Raw genomic sequence first — 12,500 nt, forward strand, 5'->3', positions numbered from 1 at the left:
TCCTCATTATTATAGCTCCACAGGCCCCTTTTCAACCCCTTTTCTGATGCGCTTCTGAGAGCAACTCGTTTTGGGGCGGTCTCTTCAAATGCAAATGAGACACTTCATACCCCTCCTCCTCTGCAGGTTGCAGAGGTGACACTCGGTTCAACTCCACCCTGTTCGGCCATCTTTGTAGTTTGATAGAACAGATACAATTATCTAGCGGCGCAGAAACTTTATATTCTCACATTATTTACAAAATGTCAACAACGGAAGATTTGTCCATCCAGCCATACATGTTGGAGCCAGAGTCGGACCCGGCGGAGCGAGATGAAAATGACGATGATGCACCTACAGAACAACGTCTTCATATGGATGTAACGCAATGGTGTGTTACTATATTTACACTAACTTCTCCATCCATGCCCACTACTACAATACTGCCTGTATTACAACGACTATTTAACACAGAAGTTACATTATAATCTAAAACGAGCACACAGCGCTAACATATGAAGACGGTGCAACTGCTAATGCTAACAAAACAATGACAGGGACGTCTTATCATCACACTTTTTAGCGTTATATACAGCTTACCGAAGTGCTCTGTTCGTCGTCTCCATAGATAGAAGGAACTGACCGCTCAATCAGATGAAGTCTTTCGGCAAATCCTTCTTTATACTGGCGGAGGTTGCTGAAGCAGTCGTCCTTAAAGTGATTCGCGCACACAAAAATGACCTTACCCACAGATGTGGGTACATTTCTGTGAAAAATAAAACTCAACCAGGCACTTCGAAAAGGTTCTGATGCTGGGAGACGGTGTAACGAAGCTTGTGGGTTACTACATCCAACAACCGAACATTTCGACTTATCCTCTCGTAACTTCGGTTGGACTACAAAATCGCAGCGAGAAACAAAAATGGCGGATTGCTCGAAATGTCGATGTCCTAATTTGGCAGTTCCGCTGAGAATACTGTGACGTCATTGTTCAAAAAACGTAATAGAGAATAGAAAAATCGAAACCGATCGCAAAATATGACCAAAACAGAATATAAAGATATCAACGGAGCACCTGAAGAGACTACTTTGAACTTTTCTGTACTTCTAAACACTCTAAATATACAACAAAATGCATTTAAGGGCTAAAAAAGTGGATTTAGCATGATATGTCCCCTTTAAGTCGCATGACGAACAAAACAACCAAAGAAAGCGTAACCTCCAGTTATTAGAACATGTCTTGTCTGACGATTCTTTTTTTCGACCTCGGAGAAAACTGCTACGGAGTAGAATAAACAACGATTGAGACGGAAAAGTTGCTATTATTTCCCGTGTATTAATATAGTATTAAAAGGTTTATCACACAAAACTACACCAAAAAACACATCTGTCCCCAAAGTTACTAACAACACTGTAGTATTCATACCTGACCTGTAGGGGCGCTTGACTATTTTTTACCAGGCCTGTGGGGGCGCTGTAGTGTTTATACCAGGCATGTGGGGGCGCTGTTGTATTTATATAAGGCCTGTAGGGGCGCTGTAGTATTTATATAAGGCCTGTAGAGGCGCTGCAGTATTTATGCCAGGCCTGTAGGGGTGCTGTAGTATTAATATAAGGCCTGTGGGGGCACTGTGGTATTTTTATAAGGCCTGTAGGGGCGCTGTAGTATTTATGCCAGGCCTGTGGGGGCGCTGCAGTATTTATATAAGGCATGTAGGGGCGCTGCAGTATTTATATAAGGCCTGTAGAGGCGCTGCAGTATTTATATAAGGCCTGTAGGGGTGCTGTAGTATTAATATAAGGCCTGTGGGGGCACTGTGGTATTTCTATAAGGCCTGTAGGGGTGCTGTAGTATTTATGCCAGGCCTGTGGGGGCACTGCAGTATTTATATAAGGCATGTAGGGGCGCTGCAGTATTTAAACCAGGGGGTGCAGTAATGTCACCACAGAAATAAATATATAAACTAAAAAAGAAGATCTGAAACAAGCGTGAAACTCAAAGACATTCACTGGAAGTGAGAAAAGAGTCGCGACGAAGTTGAACATCTGCAGTAAGAACAACTCAATTTTATTTACAGTTTCAATAACAACATCGTCATTTCAAGGAACTTTTACAGAGAAAAAACAACTTTTGTGCAGGAGCAAGCAAAAAAGAGGCTGGAAATCTGCTCTGTTGGAACATGAAGGTGTCAGAGTTTCACCTTGTTTCAGCTTCTTTACCTTCATCACAACACTGGAAAGGAGGCTTTTTTAGATTGAGAGAGGCCCCCTAGTGGTGAAGATTAATGTACTTTTAAACAGCTAGTGAATAGAGAGCCCCCTAGTGGTGAAGATTTTTGTACTTTTAAACAGTTAGTGAATAGAGAGCCCCCTAGTGGTCAAGATTATTGTACTTTTATGCAGCTAGTGAATAGAGAGCATTTATTAAGAAACCTTTATCAACATACTTGTCAACAAATACAAGTAGAAGCTTCATTAGTCCCTTTTAGAAAATGAATGTGTTTTTAAGGCTGGTGTACTTGAAATGACAGTCTGAGTTTAGGAAAAACAAAAGGTATATCAGGTATATATTTTCACATAAATCACATCAATCCATCCAAAGGAACCTCAAAAAAAGAAGTGCAAAACAAAACTGGTATTTTTAAGCTTTTATATTTATGAGCATATTTAAACATTTATAAACATTGACAAATCTGGACAGTGGCCACTGTTGAGATTCCATTCTCATGAAAGCAATGGGTTGAGTATGTTAATCTGTCAATCATGTTGGTAGAGTTTACACATCTGCACATTACCAACTTTACAATGTTTTTTTTAATTTTAATTTTTTAACAAGCAGAACTTTAGTAGATCGGACTCATACTCCACCCTGTTAAAGGAATAACCAAAGTAGGGAAGAAATGCTTTGCTCTTACCTGAAGAATAGATGGAAACATGTTTTATTTCTGCGAAGCCGCACTAATGACAATGTGTGACTCTGAAACATCTCAGGGAACACAAACTGCCGGTGGACTTTTAACAACATACGACAGCAAGAGCATCTGGATTTAAAGTAGTTTCTTACGTCTCCTCACGTCTCCTCAAGAGAAATAATTAATATGTATTTCTTTCCTGGCACCACCTTTGGTCCCCAGGTTGGGAACCACTAACTTAGGAAACTCAGGCCCCACCCACACCTCCAAAAACTTTTGTTTTTCTCCTGCGGTGTTCTTAAAAAAACCTTCCGTCCACACGTCACTATGAATACGGCTCAAAATGATGGAGTACACATGCCAAGCCCATAGGTGGTGCCCTAACTCACAAAATACACCGCCATCGTCGAAGAAGACAGAGAAAACTCCTGCTCCTCCTCGTACTGGAGAAATCCGACATATCGCCTTATTAAAGCGACGAGCATCAGCAGCTCCTGCAGCGCCACCTGGAGCAGGTCGTCCGCCACGTTGTTGTTTAGTGACGCCGCGGGGTTCGCCACACCTCACATCCCAGCAGGCATTTTATAATTTCCCCATTTTGGATCCGGTGTTCGGGCCCCTGCAAACGTGGCGCCGTGAGGACGATCGGACCAAAACAATGCGACGCCATCAGAGAGCCGTCCCGAGAGGAAGTAATGGAGAAAGTTGTGCTGAACTCAGGAGCCCAGAGCTTCTTTTCCTGACTCATCAAGGCTCTATGAAGCACAGTCACTTTTAAAAGTATGGCCTTCATTCAACAAGTTGCTCCCTCCTCTTCCTCTTCTTCTTCCTCTTCCACCTCCTCCTCCTCATCTCCTCGTCTTCCTCATCCAGCTCAAAATACAGGAAGTTGAAAACGACGGGTTTGTTTTTCCCGATCGGCAAACCCCCCACTGAAGAGCTTCCCTCCAATTTGTTGAGTTTCTCAAAATGTTCCGTTTGTTAGGCTGAAAAGAAAATCACAGAAAAATCACCATAAGGGCTGCTTTGCATTTTTAATTAAGAAACTAACATATGAATATATTTGCATATTATTGAGTTGCAGATTAAATCATGCATACATAATTAGCGTGCAGCAGCGCTCGTACGTTTACCTCTCTCTCTCTCTCTCTCTCTCTCTCTCTCTCTCTCTCTCTCTCTCTCTCTCTCTCTCTCTCTCTCTCTCTGCACTATGCTTACTGCTTTTTTGGCAAGCTGTGGTTCTGATAGATGCCAGACGTGCACACACACACACACACACACACACACACACACACACACACACACACACACACACACACACACACACACACACACACCTCAAACACTCAAACACTTCACTCACACACCCTCTCCAAACACTTTTGGGACTCTCGTGCTCTCTCTCGCTGCTACTCTCTCTCAGTTTGTATATTGAAGGAAAATTAGCGTCTGATTTTCACCGTCAGAATTGAGGCCACATCAGGTTTTTGATCTTGATTGCACCAGAGAGAAGATGAAGAACTCTTCTCTTTCTTTTGTTGGTGCCCTTTGTTTGCCCTCCTTCCAAAAGGATGTGGGTGTTTCGAGGGAGGACAACATCCACTAACGCCTCAACGTCAGGACTCATCTTTCCTTCAACGCTGACGTCGACAGCCCGACAAACCGAGGCGCTCCAACCCTTCCTGAGGGTTTTGTCTCTATACTGACGTGCCAGCGTCACAGTTGTTGAAAGTTTTGTCCTCCATAATGTTGGACTCTTGTCCCACTGAGACCTGGAGACATCGGAGACGTTTAAGTCCACTCAGCTCATCATCATGCTCAGGAATTTGCTCAGCTTTGTGACATGACGCTGGTGGAGGCAGCCATCAGAAAGATGGCACACTGCTCTCGTAACGGGACGGACCAGGGTCACCATTAGGCGGACCGCGGTCCGGACACAGACGCTGTCCTCTCCGGACCCGGACCGACCTCCAGCCAAAACAGAAGCTTATGGAAGGGGTCGTTTGTAAACCGTCGCAGCTTTTACGGTCTTTACGGTTTATCGGATGAATACAACAGAAACTTGATTGTCATTGTCACCAGTACAAGGAGATTAAAACGTGCCCATCCATCTGTGCATCATAGAATCAATAAGCGTCCAAATAAAAACTGTCAAAGTATAAGAATAGAGGGATAAACACAAACAGACACTCAACACTCACACAAAAGAGTACATTCCATTGCACTGGGCCCTTATACAATATATTGCACATTAGTTGTGTTGTGTTAAATAAAGAGACAGCAGTGGATAAAAACGGTTTGTTCTTGTTTTAATGGCCCGTTATTGTTTGCCTGATGGCAGCAGTTCAAACAGGGAGGGTCCAGGGTGTGAACTGTCCCTGATGACATTGTGGGCTCTTCTGCGGCAGCGGGAACTGTGCAGTTCTTCCGGTGTTTGGAGAGAGCGGTCTCTGATGAGCCGTTCTGACGACCGTCTGGAGAACCTTCCTCTGTGCAGTTGCACTGAGCTGTACCACACATTACTGCATTACGTCAGGATACTCTGTATGATGCAGTGTCTGTGGGACGTTGTTCTTCCTCAGCAGCCTCAGGAAGTCCAGTCTCTGCTGGGCCTTCTTCAGCCGTGAGGTGTTCAGGTCCAGGTCCGGTCCTCCTCTGGACTCCCAGGATAAACAGAAGTCAGCCACCGTCTCCACAGTCCCCCTGATGTTCAGAGGTTTTCTGTCCCTCGTCTACCTCCTTGGTTTTGGATGTGTTGAGCAGCAGATTGTTTTCACCAACACCAAACCAGTCAGTCGCTCCACCTCATCCCTGTAGTTCTCACGCCCATCCAGGACGGTGGAGTCGTGCACAGATTTCACGTAGGGATGGGGCCGATCCGATCCAGTATCGGTATCAGGTTCCGATATCACGGATAATTCACGAATTGGAAATTTCCGATCCAACCTTCTGAGATATCCGATCCATGAACCCTCATTCTGTGCTTTACTGTTGCTTGAAATGAAAAGTGTTTCCCTGCCTGCTGCTCTGCTCGCTGGCTGCAAACTGTGGACTGGATTTCCTGAAGGGAGGCGAGTCTCAATGAGACTCGGAGTAATGAGTCAGGAAATCCATTCCACAGTTTACAGCCAGCTAGTAGGCTAGCTTAGCAGCACTGTGCTATCCGACTTTTCATGACCACGTGTCGCTGTTTGGACGTATTTTACTCTCAAAAAACACGGCAAAGCAACACAGCAATGTTTGCAAAGCCGTTGTACAGCGACTGACGTCACAGTTTTAAAGCACCACCTCGCCGAGAAGAATGGCACTGGAGTGAACCTTTGACACAGAGATGAGAATTAACGTTGTAAATAAGAACGGTAGGAAGGAAGAGCGATGGCCAAGTGAGACTGAAAGATAAAGGAAAAAGATGAAAAGGGCAGGATCAAAGAGAGAAAAAGACGGAGAAAGTTGAGGAAAAGCAGGTGACGCTCTCCAAAGAGAGAAAGTGAAAATTGAGCATTTAATCCTGATGGACAGTCGTTTCGGGTCGTTCTTCCCTTTGGCAGCACGAAACCTGAGAGTCTCATTGGCTCAGAAACCGTCACACTTATTAAACTTTTCATTATGTAAAACAACATTATGAGACAAAAGATCAGGAATAGACTAACCACTGAAATCAGTAGTCCGAGTGTCCAGTATGACCAGTCCACCAGGATCCTAGACCTGGTCCGGGGGTCCAGTATGACCAGTCCACAAGGATCCTGAAACATTAATTCCGATGTGTCTTCTTTTGTTGGCTTTCTTGAGAAGCTGATTGTCCACTTCAGCAGCTCTTCATGTTTATTTAGATTATTTCTCATCACAGATGTCAGGACATTCTCATAGGAAGTCTGATGATTACATGCACATGGTGATAGAACTACTTATATATATAGCACACTAAATGGTTAGCGGTTAGCTCCTTAGCTTCATCAGTAATATGGAAGAGTGTCAGTACTCGTGCGTTCTTTTATCAGCATTAGTTTTAAAGGTTTTAAATGAATAAATATTACATACTGAACCCTCTAAAACTAGATTAAAGATAATAAAAGAAGCGTTGAGGAGATCTCACGTTAAAGTCAGGCTAACCGACGTTAGCCACATTAGCTCATGGTTATTAGTACTTTTCACTGGGAACAACATTAAGCATATGGCAGTTTGTTTTTAACTAAAAGTATAAAGACTAGAAAAAGGAAACAAAGACAGTGGAGCAACAGCAGAATGTTCCAGAGAACTGAAAAGTGGGTGATACAAGGAAAAAGAGGACAAACGTGAAGGCAAGACAGACAGAAATAACCATAAAAATGTAGGAAATCAGAGACTGACAACTAGACTCCCGACGAATGAGGAGACATAGACATAGAGAGAGAGAGAAAGAAAGAGAGAGTGAATGAGCAGATGGGGCGAGAAAGAACAAGATTGACAAGTGGGCATCGTAATGTGAAGGCAAATCCTGTCGCTGTGAAATCAGGATGAAATGTGAGATTATAATTCAAGCAGGGATTAGCTGTCATCTCGCCACCGGAGAGGGAGGAGGTGGCGAGGAGGAGGAGGAGAACGAAAGGAAGGAGATAGAGTGTATCAGAGGAGGAAGAGTGGGAGAGATGGGGAAGAAATGAATTAGACTGGAGGATGGAGGGAGGTGGAGGATGGAGGAGGTGTAGGATGGAGGGAGGTAGAGGATGGAGGAGCTGAGGATGGAGGGAGGTGGAAGATGGAGGGAGGTGGAGGATGGAGGGAGGTGTTGACCCTTTTATATTATTTATGTAATTGCATGTTGTTGTTTTTTTTTGTTTTTTTACATGTTCGAAATAAAAACTTCAAATCAAATCAAAACAATCTTTTCCAATTGTACAAGCTGAACATGCAGTCTACTTTACACGTGTTGTTTGCATTGTGACCTCTAGTGGCTGTGACGGGCATGACAGGAGCAAAGGGGACATTGGGATCAGACACACGATTTGTTTGATCAGCCGTCTCAGTTTTTAACTTTTTCTACTGGTTTGACATCTTTGAGTGATAACTTTGTATTTTTTCCAATAATGTGCACACGTTTCTGAGTTTCTGGATCAAGTTATGTAATTGTCACTTTACCACTTAGTGGCCCTGTTGCACAAACTAGTTCTTTCAAAAGTGCTGTGCTTGTAAACAGCATCCTCCTCCTGCAGCAGTGGATAGTTTAGCAACTTTGGAACTGAAGCGTCGGGCTCATTAAATATGAACATCCAACATGGACACGTTTTAGTTCACTGAAAATACGGGAAAGTTCAATCAATAAAAACTCAGTGATCTTTCATTTCAAACCTCTTCAAACGGCAGATATTCGACAAACTGTTCTGTGCGTAACATTGCCGTTATGGAAGCATTAAAAAGCAGCACTGGGTTCGCTGCTTGTTGAACCAAATACTATAGAGGTACTTTAGTTGAAAAAGGTTTGAGCACTTGTAAACGTGGAATTTGTAGTTGTGTAGCATGAATTGTGTACCTGTAGGATTTATTTTCTCTCCACAGACACAACACAACACTTCCACATTCACAAGTTATTAATTCCAGGAGCACAAATCCTATTTTTCAAGTCACAGATTAAAAAACAGAATTACCGTGAACTTCTTCCCCACGAGTCTCTGACTCTGTTTCCTTCAACTACCAATCACATCGCAGCTCCGCAGAGATACCTGGTGAAAAACTACCTGTATGTTCAGTCAATGGAAAAAGAAGGCGGGGCTTGTCTGCGATAGATTGACTGATTTCACAGCCAATCAGAGGAGAGGGGGTTTTTGACCCACAGCCAATAAGGAGAGGAGCTGAGCCTGGTTTTGCGATTAAAAAAAAAAAGAAAACGAAATTAATTAGTTGCACAATTTTCTGTAATTAATCGCGATTAATCACGTTTTGTTTTTAAATTAAGTCTGAACTTGTAATGGATATTTATTTATGGGAAACATGGTATTATTGTAGACCCAACACATAATACATTTAAATTCAAAGACCATTTTCATAACTTTCTTTCAGCTTTCAGTGAAAGTTTCTCTCCCAAGTTTAGCAAAAAAGAAATAAAGGCATCTTTCTTAAATCCACTAACATTGATAATATAACAAAACCCAGACTTGTATGTAAAAGTGCAGGTCGAACACTTTGGGAATTTAAATTTGAATTAAATTGGAATTTGAATTTAATCTTGTTGAAACAGGATAGGACAGACAAAACAAAACACATGTGGACACACACACACACACACACACACACACACACACACACACACACACACACACACACACACGGGAGACAGCAAGGGGAAAGAGAGGGAAGAGCCAAATAATTTCCCTGGAAGTTTCCAGTATTCCCTCCAGGTTTAGCCTTGTGTCTCCTGGTCAGCCAACCTGGCAACCTGCAGTTGCTCTGTGCAGAAAAAACTTCTGTGGTCGTTAAATTGGGCGTTGAAAAGCGTGCAAATGACTTTGGCTTTGTCCAACCAGGTAACTTTTTAAAGTGAAAGTGAAGTGAAGCTGCTCATGTGACTACAGGTTAGTGAGTAAAACAACCCGGAAGTAAACAAAACTGCGTTAATTGTGATTTTTATTTATTTATTTTTTTAACAAATGACACGTTTGAAATTAATCGGCAGAATTGCTGCGTTCATTTTGACAGCACTGATATATAAATATTTGATGATATTTCATATTAGGTTCCAATGTGGTTAATTGACCTTTTTAATTTCATCACAGTTTGTGAAAACTATCTGTAGGGCCACAGATCAGACGGCGAGGACGCATTCGGCCCGCAGGCCACCAGTTGTCCATCGCGGATTTAGACAATAATGTGAGATTGTGACTGTTGTTATATATTTGTAATCAGATTGTTCTCCCATTGTTAATGCTTCGAGCCCCTTGTTCTCTGCTGCACATGTGTGTGCTTTCAGTACTGAAAGATCCAACAGCACCAACTAGTGGCCTGACATGAAAACAACATCGTTTTCTGCCTTTTTCTGTGGAAACGGACATTGTTTACAAAAACATTGCTGTGGAAACGTGAAACTTTTCTGAAAAGAAAAAGCGGAAACGATGTGAAACGTCATTTCATCCTGCATCTTTCAGTATCTCATTTCTCCTCACCTGCCTTTCTGTGTGCTTTCTCTGTTTTCTGCTTCTCCCCTTTTCACCTTCTCCCTCTCTTCCTCTCCTCTCCTCTCCTCCTCCCTCTTGTTCTCTTCATCCCTCCTTATCTTCCTCTGGTTTGTTGACCAAGCGTCGGACGGAATTCAAAACGCTGCTTCTGCTGCTTTTTCCTCTCAACCCGGGTCACTCTGTTTGGGTTTTCTTTTCCTGCCTTCCTCTGGACTGTTTTCCTCCTTTCCTCCCTCCCTTCCTCCATCCCTCCATCTCTCCCTTCATTCCCCATGCAGTCTGGCCGGGTACAATGCTGGGAGCCAGCCAGCGCTGCAGACAGATGGTCCACTTATTAGATGTGCATCAGCCCTCCCTCCCCTTCCTGCAGCTCGCTTTTTAATCAAATTAAAGCTGAAAGAAGAGGAGAGAGAGGGGGAGAGAGAGATCCAGTGAGACTGGGTGAGAGATAGAGAGAGAGAGAGAGAGAGGGAGGGAGGGAGAGAGGTCTGTTCACTTGTTTTGGAGTCCATTATTTGTTTGAATAGGATGAATGATGACGATGTTAATATGAAATTTGGACGACTGAATCACTGTCGCCTGTAACTCTCTCTCTCTCTCTCTCTCTCTCTCTCTCTCTCTCTCTCTCTCTCTCTCTCTCTCTCTCTCTCTCCTGCTTGTTATAATTTTCCATGCCTCTTTTTTTTCCATCTTCGGAGAGTCACTTCTTCATTCATCTCCCACCTAAAGATCAGACAACTTGTCGGGTTGAGTGTCGATCATCAGCACATTAATCTGACCTCCCGGATCTTTAATCGGGACAGAAGTATGACTTCCTGTTTACTGAGACGGCTCTACCCCCCACCCCCCACCCTCCACCCCCACCCCCCCCCCACACACACACTGTCCTGGTTGTTATCGCGCTGATAATCTGGATCCTTCTGGATCTGCTCACAAACCTGAACGTCAATCAGACTTAAGGAGGTATTCTGAAGTTTACCTTTCATTTCCACGCGACCATCTGACGACTCCCACGGAAACTTTGGTGATTGTGTTGCAAACAAACAGCCGAGCAGCTACACACACAATGTATTTGTTTCTTCACTATTATATTTAGATAAAACGCCATCACAGCCAGGCGACTACATTATGAGTGGCGTCGCACGCCAACAGGAACTCATTCTGTCACGTCGGGCCGCGTTCGGACGTTTGCGGCGCCCCCTGCAGGAGGGTTTCACCCAGTTCACCGTCACAAAGTCACTCAACCTGTACGCCTGTGACGGAGTTTTGACAAGAGTCGCTGCGTCGCCGCAACAACGTGGGTTCACACCAGGATGGAGACACGGCGACAGGAGACAGTGAAGCAACGAGACACAATGATGGAGCATCACATTTGATTTATTGATTTATTGATTTCAGTGCAGGGATTTGTTTCTTCGTCCATAACTGAAAAATGAAGAGAGGATGGAACTAACGTGAAGAAGGGCGATGAGGAAGAGGAAGAAGGAAGTGAAGGAGGACTGGGGGCAGAATAGGGCATTAGAGTAAATAAAGAGAAAAACATCCTATGGGAAGCTGGGGGGAAACAGGAAGCTGGGGAGGAAACAGGAAGCTGGGGAGGAAACAGGAAGCTGGGGCAAAACACGAAGCTGGGGATGAAATAGGAAGCTGGGAGGAAACAGGAAGCTAGGGAGGAAACAGGAAGCTGGGGAGGAAACAGGAAGCTGGGGAGGAAACAGGAAGCTGGGGGAAACAGGAAGCTGGGGAGGAAACAGGAAGCTGGGGCAAAACAGGAAGCTGGGGAGGAAACAGGAAGCTGGGAGGAAACACGAAGCTGGGGAGGAAATAGGAAGCTGGGAGGAAACAGGAAGCTAGGGAGGAAACAGGAAGCTGGGGAGGAAACAGGAAGCTGGAGATGAAATTTGAAGCTGGGGAGGAAATAGGAAGCTGGGGAGGAAGTGGGAAGCTGGGGAGGAAACAGGAAGCTGGAGATGAAATGTGAAGCTGGGGAGGAAAGAAGGAAGCTGGGGAGGAAGCTGGGAGGAAACAGGAAGCTGGGGAGGAAACAAGAAGCTAGGGAGGAAACAGGAAGCTGGGGAGGAAACAGGAAGCTGGGGAAAAAGAGAACAGAATGCTGGTTGAGAAGAAATGAGGAAGCAAACAGGAAGTAAGAAATGAGAGTTAATCTAAAGCGGAAAGATGAGTCAAGTGCAACTTCAATGGTCCTTGAGTACGAATGATTTATCAAAATTAACTGACTAAAACAATGACATACTTCCATTAAAATATACTCAGAGTATAAGTTACTTTTTAACAGCCATTAGATTAACAATGAAGGAGAAATGTAATCAAAATAATGAACAATTCTAGATGGAAATCAAGAACTTCATCAAATCAAACATGCAGATCAAACTGCTTTTTACTTCAATACTCCGTAGCAGCATGTTGGAAGTATCAAAGTACATTTTGTAATTTGTACTCAATT

At 43.7% G+C, this 12,500-nt stretch overlaps 1 protein-coding gene across 1 annotated transcript in view; it reads left to right on the forward strand.

The window, feature by feature from the left end:
* Positions 1–12,500, forward strand: part of tcf4 (transcription factor 4) — a 262,646-nt gene that overhangs the window by 162,402 nt on the left and 87,744 nt on the right. The gene's annotated exons all lie outside the window — the stretch shown is intronic.

This window comes from Lipophrys pholis, assembly GCF_963383615.2.
Source record: "Lipophrys pholis genome assembly, chromosome: 12".
Taxonomy (NCBI): domain Eukaryota; kingdom Metazoa; phylum Chordata; class Actinopteri; order Blenniiformes; family Blenniidae; genus Lipophrys; species Lipophrys pholis.